At 40.5% G+C, this 7,101-nt stretch overlaps 1 protein-coding gene across 2 annotated transcripts in view; it reads left to right on the top strand.

Moving 5' to 3' along the window:
- Positions 1-2,062: 2,062 nt before the first annotated feature.
- The window catches only part of sipa1l1 (signal-induced proliferation-associated 1 like 1), an 89,819-nt gene continuing 84,780 nt past the window's right edge, over positions 2,063-7,101 (top strand). For both annotated transcript variants that reach the window (XM_039598894.1, XM_031730233.2), the window contains exon 1: positions 2,063-2,229. The gene's annotated coding sequence lies outside the window, so the exon portion shown is untranslated. The remainder of the gene's footprint in view (positions 2,230-7,101) is intronic.

Genomic DNA, 7,101 nt, shown 5'->3' with positions numbered 1-7,101 from the left:
GTTACACAGGCCTACAGACCAGTCACTGACCCCCTCGTAACCACCTGTCACTAAGGAAAAACACATATTCACAAATAGAGTCCAGGTACTCTCTGAGCTAGAGTGAACCACAAACCGGAAACGGAGATGGTTCACCTTCAAAGTTAAAGTAAATGTTCTTTGTTGGCAGGTTTTACTAACTAGTAGTCAGTGATTATTTGCTGAAAAACACAAAAAAGCGATCATTAGGTTTTTGGGGCAGCAACTTATTTTACCTAGTGAGAGCCAGCAGACTCCAGGAAATGTGTACTCATACAGATTCTTCTATAGGAACTAGTGGTTGCATCATGTATTAAGTGTATGACTGACAACTCTTGAGCAATGTGTAATGAACTTAATATTAGTCAATGGGCCAGACTGGGTAGGGTTGTCCCATCTTCCTGACCCAGTCCACACAAAAACATATTATTGACTAACTGTAATCTCAGATGTTTTCTTGGCTTAAGTTTTGACAGTTTACTTTCCCTGTGATGGCATTTGTTTATATACAAATACCTAAAATAGCTCCAGACTATTATTTGATCCAGCCCAACTTCACTAACCATCCAAATGTTGCTGATATTTTGTTTTCTTTCCTTTTATTAAGTCCAAAGTTATAGCTGTGCCATTTTTTTTTAATTCTTAAGAGAGACCACCATGTTTAGATGTCTACTAGCTAGTTAACGTACTACTAACTTTTAAAGCAACTAAACCTTGTGAATATTTCTTTATTTTATATTTTCTTTATTTTACATTCTTTATTGTAAGACCTGGAAAACCAGCTACACTAATAATTTTAATACTCTAATGTGTCTCAGTCTTTGTTTTCTTTGTGTAAGTTAAGAGCCATTGGACCCAGAAATGGCTAATGACATCAAATGTAGTGGATAGGTTTTATCTATAGCCAAAATATAGATACATTTAAATATTTTAATACCTCTCTTCATCATTTTCGATGCTTGTATTCTTTTATACAGATAGTGCCAAAATTACCCCTCGGTACTGCTATCTAAGTAATGAAGAGTACCTTCATTATACTTCATTATATCCCAATGTAGCAGCTAAAAACCAAATGACAGTTCTTAGACCGGGTAAACACATTCCAGCAGGTAGCTTCCTGTTATTCTGTCCTCGATACAAGCATTAGATAGATTAGCTAATGTTTATCAACACGCAAACCTGCCACAACATCACTGGCTTGAATTTTTTTAAAAAGGGGGTATCGCTGAAAGCCTAGCCACTGTGTTGCCAGAGCAACGCATTCCCTCTCTCCTGTCCTTTTTCAACAGCACTGGGTCGGCCTCTCTTTAATTCAATTCGCCGTGTCACCGCGAGGCTACGCAGTCTGATAAGCAGTGGCTGTCCGTATCGCGAGAGTACAGCTCAGAGGATTACAGGGAGGCGGTGACCTAATCGCCTTCGCGAGGCGGGGCGAACCGCTGCAACTTTGGATGAACTTCTGATTTGAACAAACCGAGAGGCGGTCGGCGCAGTGTTGCCAACTTAGCGACTTTGTCGCTATATTTAGCGAGTTTTCAGACCCCCTAGCGACTTTTTTTCTTAAAAAAGTCGCTAAAAAAAGACGTGAAAGCGCGTATCGCTTTTACTCTCAACAAGCAGCGGGTGCTGTAACGCAGGCAGTTCTTTTACTCTTATGCTGTTTTGTGGATCACAAGGTTTAAAACTACTTATAAACACACACACACACAAAGTAACTCCACCAGAGTGCCTATTTCGGGTCATTTTTGCCTGTCCAAGCCCGGGTAAAGGAGCAGGGTTGGAATTGTGACATTAAAAAAAACAATAATTGCTAAAAGCAATTTAATTTGTAGTTCTAAATAAACTCTAAATGCATTTAGGACGTTTTTTACTCTCTTTATGTCTCTTCCACGATGTTATTTCTCTCTCCAACAACATAGGTTACAATTATATTAGCATGACCAATTATGCAAATTAGGCGATGACGTCATTTAGCGACTTCTAGCGACTTTTAGGACAGCCAATAGCGATTTTCCTTACTGAGGAGTTGGCAACACTGGGTCGGCGGAGTGCTCGGACAGCAAGAGATACAAAGGTGAAAAGCAGCGGACGTTTTCTGCTACGAAGCTTTGACAGCCGGTTCACTTTACAGCAGTTACGGTCTGTGTGTGCGCCGCCGAATGACCAGCGAGAGCGTTATTTTTCCTGTCGAAAAGGTGGAAATTGATAAAGGTGAGTGCGCTCTCTTCTCCGTTGGTGTGCGTATAGAAACTGGGGGATATCAGATCCATTAGTATTCGGTTAGCCGGATTGTAGCTGCTATTAGTGTGCTAAACACCAGTGTGGATTAAGTATTTGGATAAATGCATTATATTTTAGGTAGAGTAAACAAGGCTGAAAAGTTTAACTGGCGCTCAGGTAACGTTTACGTGGTACTGGTGTGGATTTTATTTCCCCTCTCAGCATGTATCTGATTTAATTACCTGTATCATAACGAGCAGGCTTTCAGCCCCCATTCAGTTAACGGTGTCTTCTCTGACACATGCACGCAGACATCACAGTTAAAAATGCAGACAGCGATTCACCGTTGCTCTTAAAGACACAGGAAATCTTGCGAAAATGACGATCAGATAAAGGTAATGGTTGTTTGGTTAAGTCTCTGCGTGACTGCTGCATAATTGGGGATGGCTAGCCGCAGCCGCTCTAGTGGGTTTCCTGTGTATCCCAACCTATGCTGTCTGTCTTATCATCTTACATGTGGACGCTGCAGCTGGCGTAAAGACTTGTGGGGCTACTTTCATCAGAGAAATGTCTTCTGTCTGGGGAAGCAGCTCTTGGTGCAAATGCATGATTTGCAGTACATTTCTGTCAGCAGGCATTGCTGCTGCCGATTTGAATGGTTTGCCTGGACATCTGCAGCATTTCACAGCTCTGTAATGTGTTGATTGGCATAGAGAGAGTCAGGGATGTGTTGAGAGATGCAAAGTTTATTATTTATCACCGGACTCACGTGTTGTTTCATGGTATTACTTGCATGTGATGTGTTATTTTCATAGCGCAGTGCAAGCTTAGGAACTTGCTGGAAATCAAAAATGAAGTTATTTCCACCTAAGGCTCTGTCAACACCAGTCTCATTAATCAAAATGGCCGTCAGTGTAGTTTAGTCACATTTGAATAGTGATGTAGGAGTGCTACATTTAAGATGCCTCAGAAGCTTGGCTCATCAAACGATTTAACAATGAAGTGAACATTTTTCTTTTTCTTTTTTTTGTTTAGGCCAATTAAGTTTCTTAAAGTTTGCTTGTCTTAAAGAGGTTAGTACTTGCTTGTGTCTGAGATCTCTCTCTGTCACCATGGGGGGGATTTTTATTGTTAATGGACCTCCTGTAGATGCTCTGTCTTCTTTCTTCTTCCTTTTTTTTTTTTTTTTTTTTTTTTACATTTTTTTTCTTTTTTACTGCCATCTCCACCTGTGGAGTCTGCCCCCAGGCTATCAGCTTTACCCCTCCAGGATGGTGTTAACGCACACACACACACACACACACACTCACAGAAACACTCTGCTTCATTCACTGACAACTCCTAAATGGACGCATCAAAGACATGACATTTCTGTTCGCTGGGTGACTGGGATGGGTCTAATTTTCAACTTGAACAACACAACAGCACCGCTGGAGATGCTTTCCTTCCACGACATCATTTGAGCTGCTTTGTCCTTTTTGCTTTGGCTGCTGCAGCAGCTGCGTCAAAAAAAAAAAAAAACCCCCCAACAAACTCTGATATAGCGGTTGAACATCTCATGCTATCAGCCCTCCCTCATCAGTGCCTGTGAATGCCAAGGCTGAGCTGATCTGGAAGCTGTGTCGCATTTATAATATTAAGTAGACTATTGAAATTGAGTGTGTAGGTGGAGGCGCACATGTTCTGTCACACGTGTAGCTGCTGAATTAAAAAAAGATGTGAGGGGAGAAAAAAAAAATTCAAGCACTGATGGTGGGCAGCTGAGAGATTATTTTAAGTGCTTTGGGATGTTGAAACATCTCTAGATGTTTTTAGATTAAGCAGCACGAGTTGAATGAATGAGACAGTCAAGATTGTGAGATGGATAAATTATTTTCAACTACTGTGGTTGACAGAGAAATGGCATCCCTGAAGACTTGAATGCAGGCTTTGCTAGAAAGCCTAGGTCAGTGTGCATGAACCCTCTCCATCGTAAGCACACAGCAGGGGGGTTCTTTACTGCTTTCAAATAAAGGATTTCCCAGGACCTCGGTGTCTTCTTGTGAGCAAAATCCTGCAGTTTAAATAAACACTTCTATTAGGATATGGTGAAAAAGTCTCAAATGTGTAGTTTAGCCCCTTCTGGGACAGGAAAGGATTTGGAGGTGCTCAAGGAGAGAATCTGAGAAATGCAAAGTGAGGAATAGGAGGACATTTTAATCCCATAACTGGGATACTAGCACTTTCCCTTTTGACGTGTAATGCATCACTGACAGTATCTGATAATGGGGTCTTACCTGTTTACGACATACCACGCTAGCCTCACTATGCTCCCCTCCCTTCCACTGTTACTGCCTCATCCTCCCCTTCTGTCTCCGTTCTGTTGCTGCTCCTTTTCTCCCCACCTCCCACGATTCCCTCCTCCTTTTGCCCATCACTGACAGTGCCTTCTCCTCTCGGCTTGCTTTCTTTCTGTTGTGGATGGCATGCCGGGGACTATAACACACTCTTCATTTCTGTCCACATCCCTCATATTTATCTCTGTCTATTACCATGTCACTCTTTCAGAGTGCCCATGTCGATCCTTTCTGCATTAATCCTGATTCATGATGTATGCTGCTTCTTTTTCTTGAGCTTACCTTTTCATTTTCTGTGCTTTTGTCTGTCTGTTTTGGTGACTCTTTACATGCTGGAGATTGGAATGTGAGTTCACTCTGTTTAAGGTCTTGGGGTAGGCTGTCTCTTGAGAAATAACAGAGCAAGAAATACTCTGTAACAGTAAGTAGATCATACTGTAGGGCAGACTTATTGAATAAAACTACTTGGCCTGGCAAAATGCTGTAATACACAATACTGGGATTCTTACTCAGATGCTGTGCAGACTTTAATCACATTTTGAATTTAAAAGGCAGTAATACCAAGAATCTTAATTAGCATTGAAAAAAGGATGTCATTTCTGAGAAATGTACCTTATTGATTACCTTGTTGATGGCCCGGACAATAAAGGAACTAGTTAAACAGTGTGACAATGTTTTCAGATGGTGACTTTTTGCTGACAATTTGGCAGTTGCTTTTCTTTTCTTTCCTTTTAAAAAAAAAATTTCCTCAGATGCTGCTCTGTGGTTGACAGAAATGTCTCACATTCTATTCTTATTGATAATCTTATTGATTACTTATCTCGAGTAACAGCCTATCACATATTAGTGTGTGCAACCAAGCTCCTGTGAGCTAGCTGAGCTATTTGAAGGTAAGGTTGCAGTTGCACTAAACATCATAATACTCTCTGCTGTAGTTGTAGGACCATGATTTTAGTCTATTTCATTAGTGACCAACATGCTCACTTCCCCTTTTATACAGAAATGACCAAATAATGAACTCTTATTGGGAACAGAAGTAACATGTAAAGTGACACTAAGAATATACTCTATCAATGACCACATTTTTCTAGCAGATGCTGATCTTGCGAAAAAATGAGCAAGAAGTCAAAGCCACTGGTAGAAATGGAGGAGTAGCTAAGACATCGCTAACGGCAAAAAGCAGGCAGCCACAGATGAACATCAAACTATTTTCAGACTGATTCACATCAGATGTGCATGGGTTTTGTACAGGCACCTGTTTTGGTAAATAATTTTTAAGTATTTTAAGTAGTCAACAGAAAAACTGTATCCCCAAATACTTAAGTGCAGGGTATGTTAGAAAGCCTGGGTCTGTAAGCTCTTGACACATTGAAGTGCAAGCCAGCATTTTGTTTTCACTCAACAAACAGCCCTTGCAGTGTTTTCTCTGATATGTGAAATTGCCTATCTCTTTTGATCCATGGTCCTTTGCAGAGGATAAATATGAAACCCCATGAAGGCTTTGTCAGGCCTTTTCAAAGCACCCAGAAAAGAAAAAAGGAGGTCACAAGAGGAAGCAGTTACTTTTAGCCATTCCACCTGAGGTGAGGGGACTTGGATTCCTTTCCAGTTCTCCACTTTCCCGTCTGTCTGGTGAAACAACTTTTTAATTAGGGCTGTAAGTGGATTGTAGCAGATGAAAGCACTGTGGATTATAAAGGCTTCAGATTTCAGTTGTGACAAATGAGAGAGGAAAAATCTATAAGCATTGGGAAACAATGACTAGGCAGATTAATCCACATAGAAGTAAACACAACGTACTGTACAAAAGCCTTGAAAGCAAGAACAGCCTAGATATTACAGAATAAATGTATAATCCTTACAAACAATAGAAGCCAGGATGGAGATTGAACGTGGAGTATCTTCATATGGATATTGTAATGCTAGAATATTAGGCGGGGATCATTTGTGCCCTTGCTCTCCTTATTATTTCATTGCAATTTGCAGGAATTAGCTTGGAATAAAATATAAAATACTAATACATTGGCACCCCCCGACCTACACACAGCAGGTTGGCTGAACATTTTAAGTTTACTAATCGAATTATCCAAAAAAGCCAGGTTAAATTCCTTACAATCTAGTTTTGCAGTGTTAACAATTGAATTGATTGCAGTTCTGCTGCAGACTGAATAACTAGCCACCAATTTCACCCATATTCTGTTTTTTCTGGCTGTCGGTGCTCTCTTCAGACTGATGCCGTAATCTGTAATTATACAGTGTTTTGAGATTGGTGTGAATGGTTAAACAGATATTCCATCTGGCTTTGGGCCTCTGCTCCTGGCCAGGCTTTTAATATTGGTCTGATGCTGCTCAGCTTTGAGTAAACACATCAAAGGGTAAACTCAAATAAAGCTTTCAAGTCATCATTCTTTACAGGAAACAGTGATATAAGTTTCAGGGTTGCAGGATACTGCTTTGACGCTATAGCATGGTGTAGAAATTATTCGTTATCATACTTTGTATGTTACTTATCTTAAATACTCGAGGG

This window comes from Oreochromis aureus, linkage group 15, assembly GCF_013358895.1.
Source record: "Oreochromis aureus strain Israel breed Guangdong linkage group 15, ZZ_aureus, whole genome shotgun sequence".
Classification (NCBI taxonomy): Eukaryota; Metazoa; Chordata; class Actinopteri; order Cichliformes; family Cichlidae; genus Oreochromis; species Oreochromis aureus.
Note: the sequence above shows the minus strand (reverse complement) of the source record. Positions and strands in the feature narration are given on the sequence as shown.